Source organism: Ambystoma mexicanum, chromosome 7p (genome assembly GCF_040938575.1).
Source record: "Ambystoma mexicanum isolate Mex_15411 chromosome 7p, UKY_AmexF1_1, whole genome shotgun sequence".
Lineage (NCBI taxonomy): Eukaryota > Metazoa > Chordata > Amphibia > Caudata > Ambystomatidae > Ambystoma > Ambystoma mexicanum.
The window spans coordinates 628,702,244-628,717,293 of NC_090939.1; the positions used below are offsets into that span (position 1 = coordinate 628,702,244).

The window sequence follows — 15,050 nt, forward strand, 5'->3', positions numbered from 1 at the left end:
ACTCTAGGCCTGCTGCACTTGTGCCCTGCCAGCCAAACTGAACTGTACTTATTGTGCCACTATTGGTCGATTGCCAATCCCTGCCTATTGCATATATTCCATGCCAGTCAATCTCAATTGCTTCTTGCATAGCCTGGTCACTGTGCCTCTTGATCGGTTGCCACTCTAGGCCTGCTGCATTTGTGCCCTGCTAGCCAAACTGAACTCTATTTACTGTGACCAACGAGTCACTTGACTCGTACACTGCATAGCACACTTATTGCGCATCTACAGGCCGCCTCTCTATGCCGGCATTTGTACCTGCTTGCCAGCCTTTCTTACGTCTTATTGCACTCTCCTGCCCAACTGGTACTGACCCGTTGTCTACGTAGATAACTTCGGTTCCACCCCTACTTTACTCTACCTTTGACTTAGCCCTTAAAATGCATTGCACCTTTGATACTCACCCTCACCACTTATCCTCATTTGATAGTGCACCAAAGCTTGCACCCCTGTCCACTCGACATCTCGTCACGTACTTATTGTACCTTTCAGTTTCTAACCTGGTCACCACTCATCACCTTCACCACACAGCTCTACGTCTCGCCTACTCCCACAACTAGTATAACAACATCTCCCGTATTACCTCTCGCTCTCATCATGACAGGTCCTAATACTTATCTCAACGCGCAGGCCCTCTGGCTACTACATTTCGCCACCAAACCTACCCCTAATCAACCAGGCCCCACTATCATTAGAAATTCCAAGCTCGGCTTGCGCCTGCACCACCTACCTCTCCACCAACCTACAACAGTCAACAACATAGTTACACCCGCCAGACACCACACGGTGCCCGACATAGGCACATTGAATCCGGTTGCGAGTTCCTCTCTATCTGAGGCACACACCGCTGCCAACTGTCCACCATAGCCTCACCACGCCATATCGACCTCACCTAACCATTCCAGTCAACCATGTGCCTCATCAGTTAGAAACCAAAGATTAGCCTCCAGATGTCATCACTGGTCCTACCACTTGAACAATCCCACGCTCGACAAAATTTCAAACTCTAGCGATAACAAAACCACGGCCCACCCGGCTCCTAAAATTGACTCTCCTCCTCATGTTCACAATGCCATCACTGCCCCTTGACTCAAAGGCGCTCCCATCAACGCACGCTCCGTCCCCGCGCACACCCTAGATATTGCAGATTTAATTGTCACAGAAAACCTCGACTTTCTCGCAATCACGGAAACTTGGCTGCATGCAGCATCCGGCCGTTCTCTGACCCTGGCCATCCCCCACAACTATTCCATTATCAGATGTGACAGGGACACCAATCAAACTAAGGGGGGTGGACTAGCCTTCATATTTAAGAGCTTGCTTAACCTCAGAGCTGCCAACAGCCTGCGGCTGCCATCAGCGGAATTACTGTCTATTAAATTGCCGATCTCACCTAATCACACGGCCACCGTACATCTCATTTACAGGCCACCTGGCCCTACCTCTTCATTCGCAGAGGACATTTCATCTATCCTAGCTACCAGCACTAAGCGCAACTCGCAAATCATTATATTGGGAGACTTCAGTCTAGGCTACCAAGATACGAATGATGCCAAAGCCATTGACCTAGAAAGAGTCCTGGCCGACTTCGGTCTCACCCAACACGTCAATGAGCTCACCCACATCAAGGGTCGCACTCTTGACTGGGTTTCTGACATGAACTGTGCGCTGAACGTCACCTCTGTGTTGCTGAACGTCACCTCTGTGTGGCCATGCGCATGGTCTGAGCACCACTAAATATCATTCTCCATTCATTCCAGTCCACCCACAGATAAACCCAACCTTGCCCCTCCCACTTCCACACGCAACAAAAAAGATATTACGGTTGAGAAATTACTGCCACTTATCCTTCCTCTTTTGAACTCAGCGTCCACCACGTGCTCGGACCCCACAGTGCTAGTAGACACCTACAACTGTGCCATGCTAAAAGCCCTCAACACCATTGCCCCCCCTCAAATTGCGCAAACAAAAGCCGCAGCTCTATCCCAATTCCTGGTTTACCCCGCACTTATGCGATCTGCGTAAAGAAAAAAGAAAAGCTGGGGCTCATTGGAAAAGCTCACCTTCTCTAGTCAACAAAAACAACCTTACCGCGGCCTCCCTTACCTACAAAGAAGCCATTCTAACTGCAAAAAAGGAAGTATATAACAAAAGGATCATTTCAAGCGCAATCAAATACCAAGGAACTATTTAAGATCCTCAAGGAACTGGAGTCTCCCGTCACCCCGCTTGACACGTGCACCCCAGAAACTGAATGGTGCTCCAATTTCCAAAAGGCACTGCTTGACAAAATTGCCATGCTCCAAGCCAAAATTAATACTAAAAAAAGCTACCTCTCTGACTCAACGGGTAACCCCCGTCTTACAAGACCCCTTCTTATAAACATTCCTTCAAACCTTTCAGCTTCTCACCCCTCACCATCAAGGAAGTCGAAAATATAACGAAGCTTAAGCCTTCCAAATGCCAAGGCGACGCCTGCCCTGCACCGGTCACAAAGGAAGCTGCACGTGATCTTGCCCCTTTCATTACCTCATTCATTAATGCCTCCTTCAAATCGGGCATTGTACCTGACAACCTTAAGGATGCTTGGGCCATCCCTTTAATCAAAAAACCTAATCTCGATCCCAGTAATCCCTCTAACTACAGGCCCATCACCACGGTGCCTTACCTTCTCAAAATTCTGGATCGCGCAGCCTATCTCCTAATCCAGGAATATCTTAAAACCAACAATCTATTAGGGCTTAGACAATCTGGCTTCCGTCCCAGACACGGTACAGAGACAGCCTTAATTGATTTGAAAACCCAAATCGAGGAGCTGAAAGACAAGGGCAAACTGGCGCTCCTGCTCCTCCTTGATCTTTTAGCTGCCTTTGATTTGGTCTATCACCAAATCCTCTGCCACCACCTCAAAATAGCGGCCCACTTCTCTGACGCAGCCACATCTTTGATCAGCTCTTTTCTGGCAAACAGAACCATGAGGGTCTTCTCTCCCCTAGCCGCAGCTGATCAAGCCCACATCCCGTGCGGAGTTCCACAAGGATCTTGTTTATCTCCCACACTTTAAAACGTGTTTACTAAACCGCTCTTTGATATACTTGACTATCTGGGTTTCTCCTACACTAATTATGCGGATGACACACAGATACTCATCCCTATCACTGGCGATTATGTAACAGATGCTAAAGCACTAAATGCAATCTACACTGTCATCCAGGCCTGAATGGCTCATCATGGGCTTTGCCTTAATGATGAAAAGACGGAATTAATCATTCTTGGCTCTCAATACAAACTCACTAAACTTGACCCCAAATACAATTTGTAAGAGGATTCAATTCAGCACTACAGCCAAGTCAACGCCTAGTCTAGAATACTGAATGAAAACCCTTATTGATATATCTTTATGTCCAGTTCATGCGTTCTGGATGACTAACCCTATATAACACCCCTCTCTCAGAATCCCCCTGACCCCACTGAGCCAAGAAGTAGTTCTGTTTTGCAAGTTAAAAGGTTTAATTGATAATTTAAACAATATATATATATTACACTTTAGAATAAATTAATAATTGAATAGCACACTTAATCTGATATGATAAAGATTAACAACAGAGAATCTGGCACTAGCACACTTCTTTATAATCACTAAGGAGTTGACATGAAATGGATAAGATAGCAACAATACTTTTATGGTTTCCAATGGATGCAATGTGGAATGAAATGCAGTACAGAAAATAACTTGATAGGATTTCAGCAAAAACAATGTAATCACTTTCTTGTACAATTCACCCCCCCCTTTTATGCAATTCAAGGAAGTGGAAGGAAGGCACACAATTCTCAGAAATGCAATTCAAATGTAATTCAGTTCACCCAGCAACTTAGACTACAGAAGTTGAAAACACAGGCAAAATGCTTTTATATGTGCTGGCAATAACGTGTAAAATATGCTAAAATGCTTTTAATTCCCTCTAGGAGGTTCAGGGTGAGTGAAATCAAGTTATTATTAGTCCAGGATCACTTTAGCAAGGATCTAGGAGTAATTGGTAGGTTAAACGAATTTTTGGCAAATGGAAGGCAAGCAGCAGCAAATTTTTACACGTGGAGAAATTGGCAAATCGCGGTAAAATATCAAATCGCGGCTAAATTTGCGAATGCGCCGAGCGCGATTACAGAGGAACTACAAGGACTGTCACTGGGGTCCTAGGAAAGCCTAGGATCTCAGCTTCCAAATGAAAGTTACTGCAAGTCTCTAGCACAAACGGTCACGGAGATATGAGCAATTAAATAAAGGTCGTTTTTCAGATTTGAAATTTTAAAGTTCAAAAGACAAGTGCAGCTTGCAACTAGAAAATGACAGGTGACATCTTTACAAATGACAGGTGACAGTTAGGAGACAGTTCTACTTAGATTAAACTAGATTGAATTATATTATTTTAACTAGGAGATTGGTTCTGCACAGTTTTCTAGGTACTCACACTATATTCTTGAGTTAAATGGGCCACGCCACGGATCTGGTCAGGTTTTAGTCGGGACTCTGGTCTCTGCACTTCACAGTGATCTGGGTCTGCTCTCTCTGGTTCTGCTAACAGGTCAGCTCTACTCTGCTTCTGGTCTGGCCTGATGGATTTGAAGTCTCTATGTTGGCTCTCTGAAGGTTGATGGAGGTAAAGTATGGATTTTCCCGGCAGAGCTTCCAGCTGCAAATGGATTTGAAGAGTCCCCATCTGTCCTGTCTCTCTGCTTTTATGTGTTTTGAAAATGGGTGTGTGTGAGCAGCATCACTAGCCAGCCCCTCTCCACTTGTCATTGGCCACTTCATCCGCTTCCACTTGATTGGGGGAATGAAATGAAGTGTCATCATGATGAGGTCTGTTTATGATACAGAGAACCCACCCCTGTCAACTTTACACACAATCTATATTTGCTCAAAAAAACATATTTGCACAGGTACACATTTGTTTAAAATTACATGCACCCTTCACATATCACAGGAGGTATACCCTGTCCAAATCTGCTCTTCCTGGGGGCTTGCATTCAAAAATGGCACATATTTCACTTTTTAACTGGTTTCGCAATTTCGGACATTAACCCAAATTTACACACATGTGCGCAAGGAGTATGGACATTAGTTGATGAAGTGTCAGATTTTTCACATGCACACATTTTGAGTAATATCCTCTTTTCTGCTAAAACCCCCCTGAACATACCACCGGGTCCTAGCACGTCTTAAAACGTGGGTAGAAAAATCACAAGAATTATGGTGTCATTTATAAAATTTTCACATGTCCGCTCTATGAGTTATTCATCTTTTTAGAGTTATGTTCTGGCCCCAAAGGGGTGTGGTTTTCCTCCAGCACAAGGTTGAATTTCTGGTTTTTCCAGTTCTGCCAAGCCAGCTTGCTCTCACAGGCAGTGCCCCTCCCCTGTGCTTCCAGGAGAAATCTCCATTTACGACTCCCGCCATAAAACATTTGCCTGAGTCAAGACAGGGCTTTGTTCAATTTCCTGCAGAGCCCAGGTAATTCAATCAGGGAAGTGTCATATCCCTTTTGGTGTGAGCAGCAAAAGGGCAGCTAGGCCTGGGAACACAGCTGTGACTCAAGTTTCACTCCTGATGGGGGTAGTTGCCAGGCAAATTGGAATCTCTTTAAGCCAGTTTTCAGATAAAATGTCACTTTTTGTTACCCAGTTTAAGTCAAGACATTTTTTTACATATGCAGCTATGATGCTGATTCTAAGTTTAAAACTATGACATTTAAACAATTGAAACCTATGTGACACACAAAAGTAGGTCACTCATTTCTTTTAAACATTTAGATTTGTAGTGTCTTTCAGTCCAAATTTACTTAAACTGCTGAAATCCACAGCTCAGCCAGTCTTGTTATAAACCTTCAAGTCACTTCAGAATATAACTTTACATTGGATCCACCTCTTAAAATGTCTTTCTTTGGCATGTTTTGGGTTCCTTTATTCAGTTTTCTACAAAAAAAGTAAAATCTGGTGGTTTTAAAACGCCGGCTTTTGGATAGTGGTGAGTACTGGTACTGCACCCCTTTTTGGGATTTAAGAAAATGAATTCCCAACAGTTATGGGTTTGCTTTTGGCAATCAGCATTGCCATTCCCAATGGTTTCAGACTACTGTGTGGGTAGTCCAATGGTGGTTTTAGGCAATGTCCTTCTGTGCCCATAACATCGGCAAAATGGGAGGCAGCCTATTCTTCATGCACTTCCCTGGGCATTTTCTGGGAAGCTCTGGCCATCATGATGTTTTCATGTCAGTAGTGCACAGTTTTGAGGTAGGGCTCGGATGCATGGGTAAATACATCCCACAAATTCCTTCATCATTGACGGGAACGTTATCAAAGTCTCCAGCGTCACAAAAACACTTGGAATATATCTAGACTCTACTCTGTCCCTCAATCGACAAACCAACGCAGTTGTCTCAGCGTCATCCTATACTTGTAAATTGATTACAGCATGTCGCCCCTTTTTGACAATGGAGAACTGTCCGATTCTCGCCAGAACCCTCGTCATGTCCAAAATCGATTACTGCAACGCCCTCTACCTAGGGATTAGTCATAGAAACATGGATAAACTCCAGGTCACGCAGAACATCGCCATAAGGGCAGCTCTCAACGTCCCCAGGCGTTCCCACATATCTAACACTAGACGCAACTTGCACTGGCTACCCATCACTCACTGCATATCCCTCAAAGCACTTGTTCGAACACACAAGGCTCAGAACAACGCAGCTCCGGCTTACCTATCCACACGCTTCATACAACACGCAGCAACTAGACCACTAAGATCTTCTCAGGCTCACACTCTGACTATTCCTAGTTTTAAGCTACAGACAGCCGGAGGCTCGAGCTTCCCAGTCCTCGCGGCTAAGCTCTGGAACACCCTACCTAATGCACTCAGAAACATTCCTTACATCCATTCCTTCAAAGCTAAAAGCAAATTGTGGTTACGTGAACGGGATGCCCTAGCCGCCTCTCTATAATCATTACATCTGTTAATCCCATTTCGGATTGCTCATTGTACACAGGATTTGTTCCTTTCCTCTCTATTCGATGCTCTGAACTTTATGTAAATATGTGTAACATGCATATTGTATCTATTTGCTGTAACTTGTAACTGCCTCTTAAACATGCGCCCAGATGCCCCGTGGCAAGGTGCGCACTACAAATAAAACAAATACAAATACGGGCAAGAGTGTCAAGGGTGTTGCAGATAGAGAGACTCAAGTTGGGGAGGGCTGTGTCAGGGTGGGAGTCAGTCGCAGGAGTAGGAGGTCTGTCCAAGAGAGAGGTGGAGAGAGGGATAGAGGGAGAGATCCAGAAGAGTTCTCTTTGTGCAAGCATTTTAGGAAGATTCCCACCTCTATTAAATGGTTGTAGGACCTCCAATACCACAAATCTCATTTGTAAACAAAAACCCGGCACATTCGCATGTCTACACTGCCAACATTGCAACAACGTAATAAAAGGAGACCATATCAGACACCCTTACAACGGCAAGAAAATCTCGCTAAAACAATTTGCAACATGCGATACTAAGAATGTAATTTATGCCATACGTTGCCCATGCGGGATTTACTACGTGGGGAAAACAAATAGGAAAGTTAAAGACCGGTGGACGGAGCATAAATCCTGCATCAGGACCAAAAATTGCAAATCCCCAGTATATAGACATTTTGAAGAGAAAAAACACAATGTTTCACAAATGAGATTTGTGGGATTGGAGGTCCTACGACCATTTAGTAGAGGTGGGAATCTTCGTAAAATGCTTGCGCAAAGAGAACTCTCCTGGATCAACAAATTGGACGCTATGACACCCCTTGGAATTAATGAGTACTACTACCTAGGGCCATTTCTATGAACCCCCTCAACAAGGAGGTAGCCATCTCAGTTTCACTTACATAGGTCATCCCTACACTACACATAACCTTTTGAATGAACTACATGTAATTTAGAAGTCATTTTCGGTCTAGTTTTTACATCTAAAACCTCATCTGTGGTTTTCTTATTTTGCTATGTCTATGTGATTATATCTTTTAACATTTAGATTGTACACCCGTACTACTTAAACGGGTTAGTCATTGGTTACTGTTTAAAATGTGTGTTTCCCTTATGTTTCACTTGTAGGCTTAGAAATGTTAATAACGGTTGCAAAATGCTAAATATTTAAACAAAAAGCTCCCTTGACAGTACTGCTGATGCCATGTATACAAAGTTCAATTACACAACATCACAATTTAAAGAGTGACCCACTTAAAAAACTAATTTTTTAGTTGCACTTCGTCCAATAGCCATATTATATGGCCCGTCTGACCTGTTTTGCCCATATGGAGGCTCACATATCACCTCTATAGCGAATTTCAGATCAGTGATGAAGAATATGACTCACATAATGTAATGTACATCCACGGTCATCACGAGTATTAGCAAAGTGATGTCATACAGTAGAAATATATATCATTGCTTCTTCCTTTTATGCATTTCCCATGGTGGAATACTAGGTTTAATTTCACAAAACAACATGGGAGTTTGTTTACATCACCTCGCGCATGCGCGAGTGACGTCATGCGGTTGCATGATGCCGCCGGCGCATGCGCGAGTGAAGTCATAGCACTTAACAATATAAAAACACGGAGTATGTGAGAGAGGCTGATTCAACTGCCGTCTCCCGCGGCTCCTGGACACCTCCTAGACTGCTGCCGTGAATCAAAGTGAGTATCCTGGCCGGACTTAAACTACTTGCCACTTGCACTTTTTTCTTGGCTCTAAGCCCGTTTTCGATCTTTGAGAGCCCCTTTTTCAAAAAATATCTCTTCTTCTCTCTAGACTTGAGAGAATCGTATCTCCCATCTGTTCCTTTGGGGAACAATGTAAAGGAACCAGATCTCGTGTGCCCACCAGACAGTGCACAATTGACTGCCTTCTGAGTATTTGCTTGTTACAAGCATACACTCTAGGTAAGATGTTATTACGCCTTAACTTAGCACTATGGACTTCACCACAGGTGGTACTAATTCCCACTCCATAGTATTAAACTACGAAAAATTTGTTGCACCAAGGGCAAAATACATGGTCATTTATCTAACATTCATATAGACACACATGTCGCATAATCACACTCTCTTGCTGAATGTGGAAAGACTGAGGTACTGCTGGGCACATTTTTTTCAATAGAAGGTGTTACCCACCAATTCAGCAAAAGTGTTTAACTGATTTTTGTTTACATAACAAATGTGATTCTGTTGTTATACTTTGTTCACTATTAAGTCTATCCAAAACGCTAATATATTGTATACAATTTTCCTTTTTGTAGAAATTGTTTGATGAATTTGCTGCCCCTGATGAAGAGTTCTGACAACTTGAAACGCGTTGGGCCCTTGAAAATACAAATAAATAGCAAAATATGTTGCTTATAATCACTAATTGTCTATTATATTTGCTTGTCCTAAATTTTCTGCAGTTGAAATATAAAGAAACTCATAAATAAGCAAAATAATCTTCGGATTAATATCTCCACTAGGCCATTTGGCCTGTTAGACAGTGTGCAGGGGACGCGGCTATCCTTATCGGATTGCTCTCGTTTTCCCAATTGGGTGGGGAGGCATGACCAGGCCGACCTTCCCAGCACCTTGGGTACCAGCCTGTGTGATGCTAGTGTGTGGAATATTCCAGTAGGGTACAAGCATGTCAACCAATTGTAGACGGCCATGAATTAGGGAGCCCTATAAATTGTATAACAAATAAATCGTTGTGTATTTTGTGACGAAGATGATTTGCACTAGAGTAGGGCCCACCTGATGTTAGAGACCCAATCACAACCCCCTCCGTTAGTATGGAACGTATACTTAGATGTTCCCTGTAAACCAATCACACCCCCAAGTAGGTTTTTGTAGTTTGCCATGTAGTATGACGTCAATGATGACAAATTTGCTATAAAAGTAATGTTTTTTATGAGATGCGTTGAGATCGTACCTTGCGACGTCCATTAATGTCCGCTGTAACTCCCTGTTTTAGATAATTGCCAGGTATTGGTTGGACAGTCAGGGAGCGAGGTTAGACCGCTTGGGAACACCACAGGTAGAGATAGAGGAGATGAAGGACCCAGGTTGGACCTGGGAGGGTCGATCGGAGAGCAAGGAGGTCAGCCAAGCCAGGGACTGATTGGTGATACCCAGGTTATCACAGAGACGGTTGCAATGCAATTTTTAAAAACAGGAGACAAACACACCTAGGTTTGAGAGTCTGCTATATGGACCTTTTTGCAGGGTAGAGTGAGGTACTACTATACCTAACCCATTCCACTCCTACCTTCCTTAGTAGCTGCTGGAAGACGGTTGGGCGCTGGCTTCCCCTGCAGACACGAGTAGGAGCCGCCTCTGACGGATCTGCCATTTGCCTTGGGGCTCTTAGCCGCAGGGGCTCCCGGGCAGAGGGCTGCCCTGGGAAAGTCAGTTATGTTTGGCAGAGGGTCAATCAGGGGTGGTGGGCAGGCTGGGAGCCCTTTGCAGACAAGCGGAAGCAGGTCAGGGAGGGCAAAGGGACACGAAAGGTCGGGCCCTAACAAACTAGATGGAGCCAACATGCAGAACAAAAATCTTCCAAGGCACTCATGAGCAGAATGCTCGATCAATCTCACAGTGTGCTTCAGCCAGCGAATGGGAAATGCTGGCCTGAAGCCACGGACACAACGAGGCACCTCTGTGCTACGGGCCACTGCCCAATCACAATTAGGGGAGGGAGGAGGAGGGATAGCCGAGGGGAAGGAAGGAAACGCACAAACAATTTACAATTACACTTTAGGTAGAATTTTGCAGTTTTTCAAATTGTATGCAGATTGAGTGAATGTGCAGAACATAAATTCCCCAAGGCACTCACAAGCAGAACATTCGATCCATCTCACCGTGTGCTTCAGCCAGCAGATGGGAAAATCTTCCGAAGACCGAAACTTACTGAAACTTGGTGGACTCCATCTGGATCTCCAGAGATACAATTCGAATCCCTCAAGTCCCCTCACCAGAGAGCAGGACCGAGAGAGAAGAGAATCCGACCAGAGATTTTGGTTCTTCAGCTGGCTGCTGGAAAAAGGGTACAAATCCACAGAGCCGTGAGACTCTGAAGAAACCTTTGCTGAAAGCCTCCTCTGATGACTGCTGCAAGTTCCCATCCAGTGTCCAGTTCTTTCGTCACCAGACGAAGAATCCAGGGGCCAGATGCCGAGCTGCTGCATCCTGAAGGCATCCACCCAGAAGCTCTTCTTTTCCCCTAAGGTACTGTGTTGGCTTGGGTAATACTTACCTTATGTCTGATGTAAATTCCCGGACGCTGAGTGGTTGATTTGTGTGGTTGAGAGTTTGTCCATACCACTTTCCCAGGCCTATTGCTGGAACACATATAGGGACCCTTATCTGAAGTCCCTGAACACTTTACTAACTCTGAAGCTAATAATTACTTGTTAAAGAAGATATCCTCTGGAACTTTGACTTTCCTACAGCTCAAACCTATCCTGACTTGTCTGCAGCTGGCACCTAGACCACTAGGGTCCCTCTTCTGCCTTTTGAGAAAACTCATGCCATAGACTAGGTAAGGACTTTATACGATTAGGATTCTGTCTTTAAAGTATAACAAGTATGAAAGTACTTAATTGCTAAAGGAAGTTAATGTGGTAACTGTATCTCTGTGAAAGTATTGGTACCGTTTTATTCTTCTTAACTGAATGAGTAAAGCTTGAATAGCTGCTACCCTTCTAAACTTGTAACACTGGGCTGTGCTTTCTTTAAAACTGCATAGAAAATTTTTAAAACAGTCATAGGGTCAATTACTTACCTTGAAATACATTGTGTCTTTCTTAAAGTGTAATTGGGTTTTGCTTTCCCTTAATTGCTCACTGCATTCTAAAAAAGTTGCTGTGTGTTCATACTACACAGAGTAGCTTAAGGCACCTCCATAAAGTATACGAGTTGTTTTACTAGCTCTGAACTGAGTTGTAAAAAGTAATGTTGCAAAGTGTATACTTGTAACAGTGTTGGTTTATTGTGTGATTTCTGTAACCGAGTGTCGCTGCATGACTGACAGGGTGTATTCTAAAAGTATATACAACCTAGTTTTACTCCCCAAGAATAGCTGACTGCCATTCTGAATGTTTGACTCACCTTGCCTACTGATGGTATTCTCAATAAGGTTATACTTTGGGGGTGTATCCCATAATTGTGTTTATATGATACGTTATAGCACTATTTTTCCCATTTATCTTGGCCTATGTATATTTAAATAAACCCTTTATTTTTACAAAACATATTGTTTGTGTTTCTTTGGCCCATATGTATGCTGAAAATGTATTTGTACCAAGCTACAGCCCTCTCTCCCTCCTAGGAGAAGCTTGGTTGCTCTGTCCATGCTACCAAAACATTCACTGGTAGTACAGCCATATAGTAAGAGTGGAGCTTATATACTGCCTCAGATATCGTTTTTATTTAGTCTGGGAAGGTCTTTTGAAAAACTGTCCTACCAATCATCAACAGCGAGCCCTGGATGATCCACACCCCGAAGAAATGCTCTACTCCCGATGCATAGAGCATAGCGTAGTATCCGAACACCTCAGCGATATCTCCTTTACTCTTCAATAGTACCCCATTGTCGACCTCCAGCACATCAACCAGGCCGAGAGAAGCGTTGCACCAGGCCTTATTACAATCTTGTAAATATGACAACTTTATTATTTTCCTGCGTACATTTACACAATGGTTTAGAGGGCAGTGCAAAGGTCAGGTTACTTGACGGAAAGCAGAACACATGGATAAGAGAAAGGTTTTCTCTGAAGCCTTTTCAGAAAGAAACTGCACACTGTCATATAAGGAATGGTTTCTTTCTGCCCAGTTTCTGCTGTGCTTTGTACATAGATGCCCCTGGAGCAAACAGAAGCATTGTGCATATTTATTTTCCTAGCATTTTAGGAATGAATCATTAATAAGATGGATAATTATCTTTTGTAACAAATGATGCTATTTCAGTGAAAGTAAACCAGTATTGCACAAAGGTCTTTTTCAGAGTTCCTGTCCTGTGTGCATTTATCATCAAGATGCAACTAAATGGTGTGTTCATACACATTATTATGTAGGAGATAGTTTTCCACATATGTAATTAACATGTAATGTTAATGAATACAGAATTAATTTTTACAGAACCCAAAACAACGAAAGAAAAATACCCTGCAAACCTCTGATTTCTTTTGTTTAAAACCCCACCAGATTTAACCCCTTACCCCACCCCCACATATATATACCTTAATACATAGTTTGAAACCAGACCTCTTTGCTGCACAACTATTTTGTTTCTAATGGGTCCTAATAATTTTCAAGTTTAGTCATGTTTTGGTTGCCTGTTGCATACTTTTTACACTCTTGCAGAGGCAAATCATGTTTACACTTCTAATTTCATTTACACTCTAATTTTAAAAACAGTGTGTAAAATTATGAGTATGCAAGGTCTAGTTTACATCCATTCAACCTTAACTTGCAGACAATGGGGTACAATACAGTCCTGGCTCAAGGGTGACTGATTGTAATTACACCAATCACAGGTGTTACAGCCTCTTTCAAATCTTCAAGACTAAAATTAAAACATCTAAAACTTGACTCTCCAGGAAGTGCAAGCGTTGTTCAAAACCCAACAAAAATGAAAGTTACATTTGTAAATCGAAAGAGAAACTTAGCAAAACCTGTCCCTGTAGTGGAAATCCAGATAGATATTTTTTATGTAGTGTTTCATGCATGGTTTGTCCAACTTCTAGGCACTGTGATTTGTGTACCTCAGTCGATAGTTTACCGACCTCTAAAGGATGTTAGCGGCAAGATAGCTCAGCCGGTTCACCGCTCACTGCTGTAAACTGTGCATGATCTGCAGGTCACAGGTTCGAATCCCAGCAAAGCCAACTCAGTTTTTCCGCCTTCCTAGGTCAATAAACGAGAACCAACTTCAGTTTGTTGAGAATTGTATGTAAATAGAATTGTATGTAAATATGGTCTATGTACATCGCTTTGCCAAAAGCGCTAAATAAATAACAAATCATTAACTCTGTCCAGCCAATATTTGACTATGAGATTAGTTATAGAATTTAGTATACAGTCTTTACCTCTTTGCACTGCTGTATCAAAACATTGGCATAGCAGTAGGTAGTAGTAGTTCCAGGAAATGAGGAATTTCATTAAACATCAAAAGACAATTATATTGAACCTCAAAATACAAAATAGATTTCATGTTTGCTTTACTGTGTATTTGGCTAGGTTTTTGTCATTTAAAAATTAAAATTACGGCACAAGAGATCAAATGGCTAGACCTTCGAGAAATAATGAAAGGCGTATTTAGGTAGTTATCGTCCTGTATTAGATTAACATACCCTTCTGCAACATGTTTTAGGAAGTGAACCAGCAGTAGAGTGGATGGGAATTGGTATAGAAATAATGTGTTTTTCTATGGCTGAATTCCTTCCAATTGTGTTTTACTGAATACACACTATGCAAAGCTTTTCTGATTCAAGTTAGCCTGCCTATTTTGACTCGTCGCTGTATCTTTGAAGATCTTGCACTACTAAGGATATTAACTGTTCCTGTACTATGTGGGTGGATCTCCGACTGCTGTATCAGTTCCGGCATATGCTGTAAATATTCTTTTTGACAGTAATTTGGACTGTTGAGGCCTATGATGTTTCAGCTATATGTGAGTGTAGCTTGCACTGCTGTGGTGAGGCCCATAATTTACCTCTTCAGTGTCCATCACATTCAGTTATTTCTCTATGCAGGTGGAACTTATACTGTTGTAACCCACAATGTATCTGTTCCAAGTGTGGTAATCTTGCATTCACAATGTTCCTGTTCTATGCGAGGAAAGCATGATCTATTGAGATCCATGGAATACCTTTTCTATGTATGGAGTGTGCATTACCAAGACTATGTTAAACCTGTTTTAGATGAAAGGGGCTTCTACATTCCTGAATTGTG

The 15,050-nt window shown here is 42.7% G+C and overlaps 1 protein-coding gene across 5 annotated transcripts in view; it reads right to left on the reverse strand.

Moving 5' to 3' along the window:
- The window catches only part of UNC50 (unc-50 inner nuclear membrane RNA binding protein), a 529,462-nt gene that overhangs the window by 409,556 nt on the left and 104,856 nt on the right, over positions 1–15,050 (reverse strand). For 2 of the 5 annotated variants that reach the window (XM_069636654.1, XM_069636653.1), the window contains exon 2: positions 13,883–14,003. The exons of the other annotated variants lie outside the window; for them this stretch is intronic. The gene's annotated coding sequence lies outside the window, so the exon portion shown is untranslated. The remainder of the gene's footprint in view (positions 1–13,882; positions 14,004–15,050) is intronic. 5 annotated transcript variants of the gene reach the window in all.